Below are 17,396 nucleotides of genomic sequence, written 5' to 3'. Positions count from 1 at the left end.
GCACAGTAGTAAGTGAACATGGATAGTAAGAAGAAATAACAAAGTTTAACCACATTTATTGAATCTCGGAAAAGATTAGGGTTTAGTTCATGCTGGTTTCTTTTATCCAGACTGGGTCACTTATTCCTACCTAATGAAACCAGAGTCATTTTTCCTGCTCTAATAGTTTTGGTCTCTGCTGAGTTTCTAAACTACAAAAGGAGAGGATATGAGGGATACAAGAGGGAAAACTGAATTAAAGAGAGAGGAAAATGAGACTGATGCAAATATTAAAATGGGCTAAATGTTGTGCATGCTAAACCAGACAATGCTCCCGCAGTGGTTCAGAGGAACAAAAAGATCTTTCCTTGTGTGTTCATCTGATTCCACAGTTAGGTTTCACCAGTTTTATGTGCAGTACAATCCCCCACATAAGGTTAAAGATCACAATAATGTTATATCTAGGCAGCAAAATATTCCATGTGTGGGAAGTGGTACATAACTGCAGTTACACTGCAAAGAGATGTTACATCTGTTGACATACTAAAGAGAATTTCTCTTCTGGGCTTTGTTTTGAAGATGAAGTATTGATTCTTTAACACTGCAGAAATGATATGAACTTTACTGCAGGTCAATAATCTGAAAATTAGTTTTTGTAGTTCTATGTACTTCACATGTGAAATTTAAATAAGAAGGAGCTGGTTGGGAGATTTAATTTGGAAGGGCCTAAAAAAAGTCTTCCTACTCTCATGATTGTTGCATCCCCAGTTAGTGGAAGCTCTTTATGTCAAAACAATGAGATACAATCGGGAAGTGTATATACTAGGACTGAGATTCTCAAAAGTGGGAGCCTAAATGTGTAAATCTCTATTTAGGCACCTAAATAAGTGGCCTGATTTACGGACGTGAGTGCAGTAGTATCTGCTGGGTGCTCAGCACTTCTGAAATTGTAGCTATTTGGGCACCTAACTATGTATATAGCAGCTTAGCTTTAGATACCCATTCGTGAAGATCTTGGCATAGGAGCTGTATCCAAAATCTGCCTTCCAGCCTATGTGAATGCAACTCTGACTGGTCTCAAAATTTGCTCCATTACATCAGTAACAATTCTTTGTCTTTCTGTGAGGGTTCTGTAGAACACAATGAGTGACTTTAGGGCTCTGTAGCCTGCACCCCATACTGACAGCCTGCCTGAGCAGTCTATAGGGGTCTCTAGCATGCGGCAAAACTGACACCCTGGCTGAGTTGATCGATAAAGGGCTCCTAGCAGCAACCAGACTGATTCCGGTAAAGAGACGTTTCAGAGTAGCAGGCCATGTTAGTCTGTATTTCACAAAAGAAAGGGAGTACTTGTGGCACCCTTAGAGACTAACAATTTATTTGAGCATAAGCTTTCATGATGCTACAGCTCACTTCATCGGATACATTCAGTGGAATATACAGTGGGGGAGATTTATATACATAGAGAAATGAAAGAATGGGTTGTTACCATACACACTGTACGAGGAGTGATCGCTTAATGGTGAGCTATTACCCACAGGAGAGCGGGGGGGGGGGACGGGGACGGGACCTTTTGTAGTGATAATCAAGGTGGGCCATTTCCAGCAGTTGATAAGAATGTCTGAGGAACAGTGGGGAGTGGAGGGGGGGGAATAAACATGGGGAAATAGTTTTACTTTGTGTAATGACCCATCCACTCCCAGTCTCTATTCAAGCCTAAGTTAATTGTATCCAGTTTGCAAATTAATTCCAATTCAGCAGTCTCTCGTTGGAGTCTGTTTCTGAAGTTTTTTTGTTGAAGAATTGCAACTTTTAGGTCTGTAATCGAGTGACCAAAGAGATTGAAGTGTTCTCCAACTGGTTTTTGAATGTTATAATTCTTGGTGTCTGATTTGTGTCCATTTATTCTTTTACTTAGAGACTGTCCAGTTTGGCCAATGTACATGGCAGAGGGGCATTGCTGGCACATGATGGCATATATCACATTAGTAGATGCGCAGGTGAACGAGCCTCTGATAGTGTGGCTGATGTGATTAGGCCCTATGATGGTGTCCCCTGAATAGATACGTGGACAGAGTTGGCAACGGGCTTTGTTGAAAGGATAGGTTCTTGGGTTAGTAGTTCTGTTGTGTGGTGTGTGGCTGCTGGTGAGTATTGCTTCAGGTTGGGGGGCTGTCTGTAAGCAAGGACTGGCCTGTCTCCCAAAATCTGTGAGACTGATGTGTCATCCTTCAGGATAGGTTGTAGATCCTTGATGATGCTCTGGAAAGGTTTTAGTTGGGGGCTGAAGGTGATGGCTAGTGGTGTTCTGATGACATCTTCATCATCTGGACCCATGGAAAAGAAGCCCTTGAAGAATTCCACCATGATTTCAACAATTTCCATCCCACCATCAACCTCAGCCTGGACCAGTCCACACAAGAGATCCACTTCCTGGACACTATGGAGCTAATAAGCGATGGTCACATAAACACCACCCTATATCGGAAACCTACTGACCGCTATTCCTACCTACATGCCTCTAGCTTTCATCCAGATCACACCACACGATCCATTGTCTACAGCCAAGCTCTACGATATAACCACATTTGCTCCAACCCCTCAGACAGAGACAAACACCTACAAGATCTCTATCAGGCATTCTTACAACTACAATACCCACCTGCTGAAGTGAAGAAACAGATTGACAGAGCTAGAAGAGTACCCAGAAGTCACCTACTACAGGACAGGCCCAACAAGAAGATAAAAGAACGCCACTAGCCATCACCTTCAGCCTCCAACTAAAACCTCTCTAATGCATCATCAAGGATCTACAACCTATCCTGAAGGACGATCCATCGCTCTCACAGATCTTGGGAGACAGGCCAGTCGTTGCTTACAGACAGCCCCCCAACCTGAAGCAAATACTCACCAGCAACCACACAACAGAACCACTAACCCAGGAACCTATCCTTGCAACAAAGCCCGTTGCTAACTGTGTCCACATATCTATTGAGGGGACACCATCATAGGGCCTATCATATCAGCCACGTTATCAGAGGCTCGTTCACCTGCACATCTTCCAATGTGATATATGCCATCATGTGCCAGCAATGTCCCTCTGCCATATACATTGGTCAAACTGGACAGTCTCTATGTAAAAGAATAAATGGACACAAATGAGACATCAATACCGGACGGGGAGAGGAATTATTTAAGCTCAGTACCAGTGCGGACACAAGAACAAATGGATATAAACTGGCCACCATGAAGTTTAGACTTGAAATTAGATGAAGGTTTCTAACCATCAGAGTGAAGTTTTGGAATAGCCTTCCAAAGGGAATCAGTGGGGGCAAAAGATCTATCTGGCTTTAAGATTAAACTCAATAAGTTTATGGAGGAGATGGTATGATGGGATAACATGATTTTGGTAATTAATTGATCTTTAAATATTCAGGGTAAATAGGCCTAATGGCGTGTGATGGGATGTTAGATGGGGTGGGATCTGAGTTACCCAGGAAAGAATTTTCTGTAGTATCTGGCTGGTGAATCTTGCTCATATGCTCAAGGTTTAGCTGATCACCATATTTGCGGTCAGAAAGGAATTTTCCTCCAGGGCAGATTGGAAGAGGCCCTGGAGGTTTTTCACCTTCCTCTCGAGCATGGGGCACAGGTCACTTGCTGGAGAATTCTCTGCTCCTTGAAGTCTTTAAACCACGATTTGAGGACTTCAATAGCTCAGACATAGGTAATAGGTTTTTCGCAGGAGTGGGTGGGTGAGATTCTGTGGCCTGCATTGTGCAGGATGTCAGACTAGATGATCATAATGGACCCTTCTGACCTTAGTATCTATGAATGTATAAGAATTATAACATTCAAAAACCAGTTGGAGAACACTTCAATCTCTTTGGTCACTCGATTACAGACCTAAAAGTTGCAATTCTTCAACAAAAAAACTTCAAAAACAGACTCCAACGAGGGACTGCTGAATTGGAATTAATTTGCAAACTGGATTCAATTAACTTAGGCTTGAATAGAGACTGGGAGTGGATGGGTCATTACACAAAGTAAAACTATTTCCCCATGTTTATTCCCCCCCTTCCACTCCCCACTGTTCCTCAGACATTCTTATCAACTGCTGGAAATGGCCCACCTTGATTATCACTACAAAAGGTTCCCCCCCCCCCCCCGGTGGTAATAGCTCACCTTAAGCGATCACTCTCATTACAGTGTGTATGGTAACACCCATTGTTTCATGTTCTCTATGTATAAATCTCTGCACTGTATATTCCACTGAATGCATCCGATGAAGTGAGCTGTAGCTCACGAAAGCTTATGCTCAAATAAATTTGTTAGTCTCTAAGGTGCCACAAGTACTCTTTTTCTTTTTGGTCGAGGAAAGTGTTTGTTTCACTTCCAGCTTGCATCACCGTAATGCAGGGACATAGATGCTGAGATTAGTCACTTGGTTGCAAAGCTGTATCTTTCCCACCATTCAACTAGACTCACATCCACTGCAGAAAGAAGATATGAGCTGTGATCTGTCTGGTTGGGACCAGGGCATACTGGGGATGTTAAGGTAACAAATTACTCTGGTTGCCATGATGGGGACACAATAAACAGCTGATTCAGATTAACAGATATGAGAGCATAACTTCCATTCTTTAATGAGGTCTCTCTCTCATCACACACCATAGTCTTTGTAGCATTCTATATTGTACCTTTAGAAGGATGAAAGGCTCAAGAAGGAACACAGGGGTGCAGAGTGGTGCAAGCCATGGAGTTAAAAGAACCATCTACTGGGATCCAAAGCAACTTGTTGCCATGTCATTCACTTATCAGTATGGTGATATTTTCATTGTGATCACCTTGCCCGCTCAGGCAAACCATTGCATACAGTGTGTCTGCAATTTATAGCTTTAATTTTACACATGCTCGCAGGGTGGTGAATTGCCCATTTCTCACCCCCATCAGAGATCGCAAGGCTATATTTGTTCTTTTGCTCTTTTTCCCTCTCCACAATAACAGTCGTAATTTATGCTCCCATTGATAGCAACCAAGATGGAAGACCCAGCATGACTCTAAGGCAGCCTTGTGAAGTTCTACTTCCCGTGTGTGAGTACATTTTATTTGACGCACAGGTAAACACATCCTTAGTTTTTTCATTAACCAGTCACCATGAGAAAGGGTGGGTGAAGGGATTTTGTGCCTGAGCTGGTACATTTTAATGACCATCTTACAAGGCTGCTGTAAGGAATATATCCACAAGAGCTGTGTGCAAAGCAATCTTTCCATTCCACTGTACTTTTTGCTGCTGATTGTTGGGTTTGGTTCATATGGGTTCACGTCTCTGACTTTCACTTTGTGCTTCAGATTCAAACAAAGCCTAAAAGTCCAAGTGAAACTCAGTCAAAACCACTGAATCTCACCTGGTTTCACCTCTAACCCAGAAGAAACCATAAATTTCCTGTGGTTTTGATGTGAAACTATAAATCACAGCCCTGGGTCATTTGAAACTAGGCCCAAAACCACTCAAAATTGGGCCTAGCTTTGCTCAAAAAGTTCATAATTTTTTTTTTTAAAGCAAACTTGTTCTGCATTTTGAGTTTGTAATGAAACCTATAAGCTGTCGGGTTTCTGGTTAGATTGCAAACACGTCACACAGCTCTATGAGTATGTCTGCACAGCATGCTGCTTTTGGTGGTGTATAGGGTACATATTACTCCAAGCCACCCTAGGATAGGTATAAATAGCACTGTAGATGGTGAGACACTGAATAGGTGAGTAGAATAAAGACACTCCTGATCCCTGTTGGTGGCCAGGTCTATGCTACAGACCTATATCGGTACAACTACGTTGCTCAGGGGTGTGAAAAATTCACACCCCAAGTGACGTAGTTATATCGACCTAATTCCCCCATGTAGATAGCGCCATGACAGTGGGAGAGCTTCTCCCATTGACGTAGCTACCAGCTCTCAGGGAGGTAGATTAACTATGCCGATGGGAGAAACTCTCCTGTTGGCGCAAAAGCATCTTCGCTTAAGTGCTACAGCAGTACTGCTGCGCCAAAGCAGTGTTTTAAGTGTAGACCTCCCCTGTATGTACCCAACAGGGCTCTCTATTTGCCCAAGCAGTGCTTCCTCTATGTCCACTGATATTTTTAGCAGTGTAGTTTCCCGCTGCTGGAGCATTTCCCAGTGGCAAGAAGACATCGACGACTCCCCATTGCCATCGCTTTTTACTGACACATGTGGCTTCACCCTGTAGCGTGGATACAGCCTGCTGTTCACTGCAGCATGTAGCTACCCTACATGCTGCCACAACAGGTATGCAATGTAGATGTAACCTAAGATTGGGAACTTCATCCAAAGCTGACTCAACTTGAGCGAATTCCACCAGGATTTCATCAATTTCCATCCCACCATCAACCTCAGCCTGGACCAGTCCACACAAGAGATCCATTTCCTGGACACTACAGTGCTAATAAGCGATGGTCACATAAACACCACCCTATACCGGAAACCTACTGGAAGCCTTCCCTTCCTCTCCCCCTCCCTGGCCCAATCCACTGTTTGCTGTGCCACTGTCCATGATCTTCTCTCCTCAGCCCATCCAAGAGTCAGGGATCTGATAGCAGCAGAGATCATGTCTTCTAGCACTGTCCAGGTGCCAGGGAACTTCTTCATCCTACTCCTGGAGGCTAGAATAGGAGTAGCTAGCCTGAACTGGAGAGCTCTATCCAAGCCATAGAGGCTAGGGGAGAAGTGGTCCTCCTGACCCCATATAGTTCAGGGATGCAATGGCTGGCCCAAACTGGGGATCTTTCCCTTCCCAGGGAAATGGTGGTGTCACTCTTATTTGCTCCCACTACACTGTGTTTCCTCATCTTTTGAGTGCACCGTCTCCCACTGAACCTCTGTGGAAACAGGAGTGAAGGACTCAGTGAAATACGGAGTCCCAAATCTCTCCACTGCCACCTGCTGTCCTTGAAATCACACCCACTTGGCAGTGATTGTGCAAGAGTTTTGGGCTGCACCATGATTTTACCAGACAAAATCCAGCCCTGGCACAAGTGGACTCAGTTTCATAGACTCATAGATACTAAGGTCAAAAGGGACCATTATGATCATCTAGTCTGACCTCCTGCAAAACGCAGGCCACAGAATCTCACCCACCCACTCCTGCAATAAACCTCTCACCTATGTCTGAGCTATTGAAGTTCTCAAATCATGGTTTAAAGACTTCAAGGTGCAGAGAATCCTCCAGCAAGTGACCCATGCCCCATGCTGCAGAGGAAGGTGAAAAACTCCCAGGGCCTCTTCCAATCTGCCCTGGAGGAAAATTCCTTCCTGACCCCAAATATGGTGATCAGCTGAACCCTGAGCACATGGGCAAGAATCACCAGCCAGATACCCAGGAAAGAATTCTCTGTAGTAACTCAGATCCCACCCCATCTAACATCCCATCACAGGCCATTAGGCCTATTTATCATGAATATTTAAAGATCAGTTAATTGCCAGAATCATGTTATCCCATCATACCATCTCCTCCATAAACTTATCAAGTTTAATCTTGAAACCAGATAGGTCTTTTGCCCCCCCTGCTTCCTTGGAAGGCTGTTCCAGAACTTCACTCCTCTGATGGTTAGAAACGTTGGTCTAATTTCAAGTCTAAACTTCGTGGTGGCCAATTTATACCCATTTGTTCTTGTGTCCACATTGGTGCTGAGCTTAAATAATTCCTCTCCCTCCCTGGTATTTATCCCTCTGATATATTTGTAGAGAGCAATCCTATCTCCTCTCAGCCTTCTTTTGGTTAGGCTAAACAAGCCAAGCTCTTTGAGTCTCCTTTCATAAGACAGGTTTTCCATTCCTCGGATCATCCTAGTAGCCTTTCTGTGTACCTGTTCCAGTTTGAATTCATCCTTCTTAAACATGGGAGACCAGAACTGCGCACACAATTCCAGATGAGGTCTCACCATTGCATTGTATAACGGTATTAACACCTCCTTATCTCTACTGGAAATACCTCGCCTGATGCATCCCAAGACCGCATTACCTTTTTTCATGGCCATATCACATTGGCGACTCATAGTCATCCTGTAGTCAACCAATTCCAAGGTCGTCGTCGTCCTCCATTACTTCTAATTGATGCGTCCCCAGCTTATAACTAAAATTCTTGTTATTAATCCCTAAATGTATAACCTTACACTTCTCACTATTTAAATTTAATCCTATTACTCCAGTTTACAAGGTCATCCAGATCCTCTTGTATGATAGCCCGATCCTTCTCTGTATTGGCAATACCTCCCAGCTTTGTATCATCCGCAAACTTTATTAGCACACTCCCACTTTTTGTGCCAAGGCCAGTAATAAAATGATTAAATAAGATTGGTCCCAAAATCAATCCCTAGTTTCATTCAAGCCAATGGAGTTGCTTTTGCTTATGCCTTGGATAAATCAGGCCTAAAGAGCCAAATTCTTCTCTATATCTAAAGTTCAACTAATGCAATGCAGGAGATATCTGGTTTATTCTTATTCACCAAGTTGGGAAAAGGCTGATCATTGCTCTAAGGAAACTGACATTTCATTACCACACTCATTAGCTTGTATGTTCTATCCCCATCCCCCACTCTTTGTGTGTGTCTGGGGTAGGACCTGTCTTATCTGTGTTTGTACAGTTCCTAGCACAATGAGGCTCCAAACTTGATCGCGGCCATTGGGTAGGTAATACCACAGTATTAAAAAGGAGCTATTTGTATGTCCTAAGGGAGTTAAGAGCATAAGTCCTTCGTGACATTGTGTGCGTCCATTTGTGTGTGCCCAGTGTGACTTACCTTAAAGGGGTCTGATTGACAAAGGATGGGTGCTCAGCAATGTCTGAATATCAGGCCCCTTTCATGTGTTTCAAGTTGGGTCCCCTAAAATTGAGGTATCCCAAATCACGAGTTACTTTGAGAGGCCTTGGCCAAAGTGTTTTCATTCCATTCCTGCCAGGGGCAGAAAGTGGCTCCATTGTAAAACTTTCTCGCTGTTCGAGTGAAAGAACTGCAATATTTCAGGGAAGAAACCACCCCCTGCCCTCCCCACTCTTGTGAACCTGCGTGGCAGCCAATTGCTTCAGCAGGAAAAGGACCCCTCTTTGCCCAGTCTTGTTCCTCCCTCAGAGAAACGTGGCTACCCTAGGGGTTTTCCCGGAATTCCCGCCTTTAACTATGTGGTTTCTTAACCAGTCTTGCAAAAATGCATTTTTTTATTGAATGTTATTTTAACCATAAAATTTTTAAGTTGGTCAAATACTTTCCTTTGTACTGTAGACATCTGAGACTATTAGACATTTAACAAGTAAATGTACTTTTTTTTTCCAACTGCTTGAAGCTACTAAGTAGTTTTCTTTGGACCGACTGCTCCTCTAGTCTTCAGAGAAAAACATTACAGTGATTTGATACTGCATCTCTTCATTATCTGTCTGCTTCACTTTTAGATGTAGGTCTATATTTCATAACTAAAAAGAGGACTTTATTTCACAGGGGCTAATTTAATCAAATAAATCACCAGAGATTCACAGATTTTTAAAGCAAGGAGGGACTATTATGCTCAGTTAGTCTGACCTCCTGCATAATACAGTCCATAGACTTTCACCAGTTGATTCCTATCTCAAGCTAAAATATCTTTTACAAAGGCATCCTGTCTTGATTTAAAGGCTTCAAGAGACAAAAGAAGCCACAACTTTCCAACATTTCATCTAATTAATGAGATTCCAGTCTTGTCACCTGAAGTTTAGACTGACTCTTGAGTCAATGTGAAGCATGGGTGAGAGCTTTTTTTGTTCAGAATATCACCAGTGGAATCCTCACTGGGTTTCAAGGTCTGTTACCATCCAATTCTTACAGTCTCAGCCATTTTGACCTACAAATTGCACCTGGGTAAAGCATGTATCTAAAGAAAAACCTTGCAAAGAGTCCTAGACCATTGTGATCTCAGAGGTAACTCAACCAATCACCGCTCTTTCTATGCAGCTGATTTGTACGCAACTATTTCATTGGTTGAATGAAGGATACTGCAGAGGCTGCTGTAGCTATAGGTTAACCAGGAAGGCAGCTGCCTCGCATGGCAGATTTGCAGGAGAAACAATTTTACGCAGTGCCCCAGACCAGCCCACAGGGGTGTGATTGTCAGAGGGCTCTAATGGGTGGCACTCTGACCACCCCACGTAGACCCTGCTGGCGCACTCGGTGATGTAGTCTGTGTGAATCAGGCAGGCCACAGGGCAGCCTTGCTTGGAGCAGCCCCTGAACCTGTGCACTGCAGGAGGGTGCCAGATTTGATGGCAGGAAGCAGCAGGAGTCTCCCATCTTACTGGGCTTGGCAGGTAAAAGGTGAAGTTGGCTGGGCACCTGGTACCCGCTCCCGACAGGTGTGTGTGGGGGGACAGTTAACCAGGCGTGTCTTTGCCTCCCCCTAACCCCAAACACCCCCTGCCTCCCACACAACCCCCCACTGCCTTCTGAAGGCACTCGGCACACCCTGCCTCCCCCAGACATCCACCATCCTTAGCCCCCTGCTCTCCCCAGCACTGCCAGTGTAGCTGGCTGGGCTTTCCATCTCCTGTCACGGTGGGGTGGGGTGGGATAGGGGTTAGGCTCTGCTTCCCTGCCCCCTTTCACAGTCTCTGAACCTCAGCAGCTTAGAGGACCCCTTGTGTCCTACCCCAGAACAGCCTAATCTGCAACCAGACGAACTCTCCTGCGGCCTCCTCTTCCTGTACTCCTTCTGCCTACTCCCTAGTGCCCTTGTCTCCCAGACTGCACACACCAGGCTATGTCGAAGCTGGGAACCATTGCATAATGCTACTGAATCTGTACGGAGACATTTTACATTTTGAATCTAAAAGCTAGTTAACACAATACATGTAGTGGCTTTGTGTGCATGAGCCGGCAATGTTGTCCTCTAGTGGCTGGCCAAGAGGCTGGCCTCTAACTCAAGTGAAAAAGACCAATGGTTTTGAAGCTGAAGGGCTAGAGATCTAGCCTTGGGTCCCCGGGGTGCCATTTATATAACAGTCGTGTCTATAGATGCATTACAGTGCAGCATCAGTATAATAGAGAGCTGATATTATTATAATCAGCATATTCAAAGTTAGGGTTGCTACAGAAACCACAACTTGGCTCCTTTGTGCATACGTCAGTTCTGTATTTCATAATGTCTCACATAATGTTAAATTTTATGACTACTGCAAATAGGCAACACAATTAACGCCATGTATAGTAATAGAAAAATAGAATACTTCAGTATGTAATGCCTGAGTGACTTAAAGTACGCAGGGCATACAAGGTACAGAACCTGCCCAAACAATGGTGTGATGGGGTGTACTCCCCAAATTGGCCCCCTAAGAGTGGAATTACGCTAGTTAGGCTGCAAATGAGGGAGATTTAGGCTGGAGGCAGCTAATTAGAGGGAAGCTCACCTGTGAGGAACAGGCGGGACTTCTACAAAGCCAGGAGGCTGGCAACAGTGGGGGCTGCAGGGAAGTAGTCTGCAGTCACTCCCTGGGAGAAGGGAGGTGGATTTGGGGGCTGCAGAGCCAAGGCAGCCTACAGTCATTCCCTAGGTGGAGGGATTTTGGGCTGGCAGACCCTGCAGAAGGTAGGAGAGCTCAGGGAAAGGCAGCATGGTTCAGGAGGGAACAGACCTGGGCTGCTGATTAGAGAGTTCCTGAGCTGGAACCCAGAGTCTAGGGTGGCTCTGGGTTCTCCTGCCAGCCACTGAGGGAGTGGCACCATGTGTCAGCGAAAGGGAAGACTGCCTGAGACTGCTCGTGAGAAGGGCCTTACATATACCCCGGGAAGGGGAAACCATGTGGTGACCAGGATGGAGGGACAAGTCACGAAGAGGAGGCTGCGGTTCCTGGAATGAGAGAGAGAGAGAGAATGAGACAGAGTGACTGAGTGCGACCGCTAGAAGGGGCATTGGCCTGGCAGAGCTAATCCCCAGAATTGTCCATTGGTGAGCGGAGTGCGCTGTCAAAAGGAGTAAAAAAGTTAAGATCTAGTAGCCCATTGACAATCAACAGAATCTCAGGTTTTCTGTTACGTGCTCTTACCTTGATTCCCAGTGGAGTCAATGCCGCAAAGAGCTGTGCACACTCAACTTTGTTAGGAGTCCTTACCTTTTTAGTGCCTCACTGTACCCATCTGTGCAATGGGTATATTGCAATAATGCTTCTGTCACAGGGCTGATGAGAGTTTTCATTACAGAGCTAGGACAAAGCCAAGTATTGTTTTTAAACACTCTCTATCCAATAACTAATTCCTCCTTTGAAGTCCATATCAAGGGCTACTCTCACACATGACATACAATGTCTCCAAGGAATCATTATAATCTACCCTGTAAATAACGTGTCTGTTATGCTGTCGGTGCTATCCATTTCAATACATTAGTTTTAAAAATAGTTACAATGAAAAGAAACATTTTCAAAAGCAGCCTAAAAAATCCCCTCAACCCACATTCAAAGTCTTCTCTATGCAAACATTCAGATTTCCATATGCATGTATGAGCTGGGTAGGTATGTTTTAATGACCTTGTTTGGTCATACAAATGACATTTATGAATGCAAACTTGAATTTGGGTGTACTGATAGAAAATGGACATAAAGCCTTTTGAAAGAAAGATTGCAGTGAAATTTTAAATGGCCTCTTCAGTAATGGCCATTTCATAAATTTGGCTCAGATTGTTACAGTTTTTGAGAGCTTATGCCATGTACTATTGGCTCTTGATTTTGCCCCAGGAATCATGGAAGATTCATGGAATCATGGCATTAATAGGTTTTCAGGATATTATGCTTTGTTGAATCAGGGCCATGATTCCTTAAAATTATCTTTGTATGAGTTTAAGGATCAAGACCACCATTTTCAAAGAGACCCCAAGTTAGCCTCTAAAATGACACTTGCAATCACCCATTTACCTATTGGGCTTTCACATTTTTCTCTCCCAAGATATTGCACAACAAAAACTCAGATTACCTGATTTGTATGTACAAAATTACAACTTGTGTTTCATAGCCTGTCTTTCAAAATTTTTCTTGCCACAATTGTGTAAAAATAATTTTTAAACCAGAAATTATAATTCAAATTCCTGAACTGAGACACCCCCACCCTACAATGTATAGAGATGTTTGTTTCCTTATAATATGGGGTGCTTTCTAAAGGTCAGATTCACAAGGCACTTGAGCCAACCCTAACTTTGAGCAACCCAAGGCCTAATATCTTGTATCTTTTTCACAGATCTCGATACATGGACCCTTATACTTTATTTTTCATTCCACATGTTTTATTGTTTACTACACACATCCGGTCTACACTAATTTTCACCATCAGCTTGTGAAAATTCCATACTAGCTAAATAAAAACATTAACCTTCTACTCATATAATTATATAAGCAAAGGTTAGACTTGATCATGAGTCACATATTTTTGGTTAATGCAAAAATGTTTCCCTTTCTTACTCTTACTTGATCTGGTTACTGAGTCTGTCAATAGCCGTCTTGCGTGAAAGAACAGCTTGTAGAAGCTTGAGTCACTAAATATTTGTGCTACCTCTTAAACTCACAATCCATAGGATTTACACAGAAAATGGTCTGCATTCACTAAAATTGTGTAAAGTCAGAGGGGTTGGAGAGTCACCCAGCCAGTAATCCTCTATGCACAAGCTCCCCCTTATGGAAATGAAAAATATTAAACAATACATTTTTTCAAGATAAATCATGGAAGAGTATTGGCATCAGCACGCTTCTCATCCATACTGTAGTGCATATGTCTGCTTAATTTAACTTGTCTATGACATCACTAATTGGCATACATGCATATTTATATATGTGAACAAACAGTTTAAATACATATCTTAGCACACTATCCTGTCAATCTACAGGTGAAAATTGTTTGTGCCTTTTTAATAACTGCAAACATTTTTGGAGGGAGGCTGGGGAATTCTAGGACAAAAAGACAGAGGCTTAAATTTCCAACTGGATTTATTTTCACTTAGAGCCTGATCCAGCGCCCACTGAAATCAATGGAAAGACTCCCATTGGTTTCACAAGGAGTTGGCCCAAGCCCATAACATACGCCTTATAGCTTGCATTATAAGGGCCCAATCCTGCATAATGCTGAGCACCGTACCCTTGACCCCCATTGACCCCATGAAAGCGGATGGTGCTCAATATCCCACAGATTCAAATCCAACTGTAAGAATAGCAGCAAAAGAAACCCTTCATGTATTCAGCACAGCCCTGGTCAACATTACTCAGATCTGAATGATGAAAGGGGTGGCCTACGCAGGCTTTTCATTGGTGAGAGTCACTTTTAGACCCATTGGCTCGCCACCATTTTGTATGGGATGCCTACAAATGCTGCATCTCACCCCCCTGCCCCCCAAAACTGAAATGTCCTTTATTTCGGAGGGTGAGTAGGATGCTTTACCTAGTCTGAAACGCCTTATTCTCCCCAGCCCATGCTTGGCACAGGTTGAAGGAGATGCTGCTTCCCCAATGGCTGACCTTCTGACCCTTCCACCATTCCTGCTGCACCCTCCCCATCACTCTCTCTGTATCTCTCTGCAGGTTTCACCATGGACAACATTCTCCAGCTGTCCTGACCCACTATGTCCCCTCCTCCCCACACCAACTGGCTGCAGGAGAAAGGGAGCTCGGAGTTCAGGGAGAAGACTAAAGGTTAAAACCCCCTACCCAAGCCAACTCTCATTGGTCACTGCATCTCACCCCTATTTCCTTTCTGAATAGTTGACAGGAGAGCAACACTTTGTCTCAAATCATCACAGACAGAAGCATCTCGCCTCCAGCTGTGATATCCAGAAGAAACTGCTGTGTGGAACCCTGTGTAATGAATTGATAGTAATTGTAATACATCCTTCCGAGGGGAAGCATCCCTAATTAATTAGGGCTAGATGCTGATGCCCTTGCTTATGTTGAATATCATTTTATTCCAGCAGGAGCCCCTTTGATTTCAGAAGGCCTGCTTGAGGAGTGAGGGAGGATGGCTCCTAACTTTCTTTGAAGTCAGTGGAAGTTAGGACCTAAAAAAGTTTTGAGGATCTGGGCCTTGGCTCTTAACTTACTATTGTCGGAAGTTGTGAGATCCTTGGATAAGAGATGCTCAGCCCTTAGACAGATCAGATTGAAAATCTGATATTCCTTCTCATCCATATCAGCATGGAAAAGTGCTTGTTGGGCCTGTCAAAGAAACCGACATGAGTCATTTCTGAGGCAGCCCTGAAGATATGGAGCTATTTCTTCTGCTAGTGTAAATCCATAGCTCGACTGAAGTTAAGCACTTCAGTCAGATACTCTGGTGATGGGTCCAGTACAAGAACCTGAACAGAATACTCCTCACTTGGGTAAAATGGACTTCCTACTAACCTCAATGAGATGTTTGCTTGAACGAGAATTGAATAAGAATCTCTGCATTTAGCCCAATTACTTCATTGGGTAGTTGCAGGTTCTCAGCATCTCTTCAGATTTGACCCCATAACTTTAATTATTTGGAATAGTTAAATAAAAACCCCATAATAATAATAATAATAACAATAATAATAATTATATATATTTTAAAAAATCTAATTTTTGTTGGCCATCCCTTACTAGGAAAACAAGGAATGTTGGGCGGAGCCCTCTGCTGGCATAACTCATTGACTACAATGTGTATTTTGTCCAAGAGGTGTATTTGCTACTGTTGGGGTAAGCCAGCTGAGAATTTGGCCCACTGTCTATATGAGATATAAATATAGTGCATCCTGATATGATTAAAGATCAAGAAAAGTGAAGTGAAGTGTGCACTGGTTATAGGCAAAAGAAAAGTGTAGCGTCTCTGATGTAAAAGAACAGCTGATATAGTATGATTGTCGGGGGGACCTGGATATACAGGACAGCTGCACAAAAGTTTACAACCTGAAAACTCATCTGAAACTCATTTCACATAGATCCATTTGCAAGTGCAATGAAAACAGACAGAGCCATTGGCTTGTATTATAACAAGAAAGAATGCACAAGTGGAATTCTAGGCTGTTTTATTTTGTGATTAGTGCCAGATTGCTACTGAGCACACTCTCTGTGAGCATTACACCATAGGTTTTCCACCACTGGTAATTATCTGAGGTTCTTTGTCTATCTTGACAGGCATCAAAAGAGATATTGATACTGTATGTAAAATATAACTACCAAAATATATTCGCCCTACCCCACCTTTCCTTGTCAACTTTAGCTCTCCGCTCTGGTGCGGTTCCATTGCCGTGTCTTTCAAGACATATGGCTGGGCTGAGCATACAGGATTGCCCCTATGGGAACAAAGCAGAACATCCTAAACTCACGTCCCTTCAGATGTTTAAGAAATCAATCTATATAAACTACGGAAAGTGCACTTTTGTGAAGTAAGTGGTTCACACTTCCAGATAAACTCCTGCCACGAAGCACCATCATGATTGCAAACAGAACTGACTAAGCTATGGTGGGATTCCATCAGTCTTACAGTTTGTTGTAATTGTTGAAAGTTAAAAAGTGCAGAGGCTGGATTCCGATAAAAACCCAGCACTGGGCTGACCTGGTCAAAACTACTTGAACCTTTTTGGTCTGCAATATTAGGCTTGAAAATATGCTTCCTCATAGGATTTTTCTGTACAATCTGCTTCCAGCCCTACCAGAAATACCAAGCACACAGCCAGCAGCGATCTTAGATCAGGGTGGCCAACCAGAGCCTGAGAAGGAGCCAGAATTTACCAATGTACATTGCCAAAGAGCCACAGTAAAGCATCAGCAGCTCCCTCCCACCCCCGCTCACAACGCCTCCGGCTCACCAGCAGCCCCGCCGATCAGCGCCTCCCCCTCCTTCCCCGCACCTCCCGATCAGCTGTTTTGTGGTGTGCAGGAGGCTCTGGGGGGGGGAGAGGGGAAGGAGCAAGGGCACATAGGCTCATGGGAAGGGTCAGGAAGGGGTGGAGTGGGGGCAGGGCCTGTGGCAGAGCCAGGGGTTAAGCAGTAAGCACCCTCCGGCACATTGGAAATTTGGCGCCTGTAGCTCCAGCCCCAGAGTCGGTGCCTATACAAGGAGCCACAGGTTGGCCACCCCGTCTTAGATCTATGCTTCTTGTATGACTGCTTGAAACCTGCTTATTCAAAGGCCCACTAAGAGTACAACTGAACCACCAATTACACTGTCATAGGACTAGTTAAAGCTGGGGAGAGAGCTAGGCAGGATATAGACTTTGCATGGGGACTATGAACCCAAGGGCCAGCTCTGGGGATAGTCTTTCTTGCTGTCCTTCAGTACTTCTGCATCCAATCCTAGCCAGCCCCTGGAAGTTCAGGGCCATGAGGAGGAATGGAAGACAATAAAATCTAGCTAGATGCCAAATTTCTTTTAAAGCTGAAAAAGT

The 17,396-nt window shown here is 43.9% G+C and overlaps 1 long non-coding RNA gene across 4 annotated transcripts in view; it reads left to right on the top strand.

Moving 5' to 3' along the window:
- Positions 1-16,240, top strand: part of LOC119860375 — a 122,838-nt gene extending 106,598 nt beyond the window's left edge. For all 4 annotated transcript variants that reach the window (XR_006273947.1, XR_006273948.1, XR_006273945.1 and 1 more), the window contains 2 exons: positions 5,012-5,099; positions 14,572-16,240. This is a non-coding gene — a long non-coding RNA (uncharacterized LOC119860375). The remainder of the gene's footprint in view (positions 1-5,011; positions 5,100-14,571) is intronic.
- The last annotated feature ends 1,156 nt before the right edge of the window (positions 16,241-17,396 follow it).

Source organism: Dermochelys coriacea, chromosome 8 (genome assembly GCF_009764565.3).
Source record: "Dermochelys coriacea isolate rDerCor1 chromosome 8, rDerCor1.pri.v4, whole genome shotgun sequence".
Taxonomy (NCBI): Eukaryota; Metazoa; Chordata; order Testudines; family Dermochelyidae; genus Dermochelys; species Dermochelys coriacea.
The sequence above is the reverse complement of the archived record's forward strand: the minus strand, read 5'-3'. Positions and strand labels throughout refer to the sequence as shown.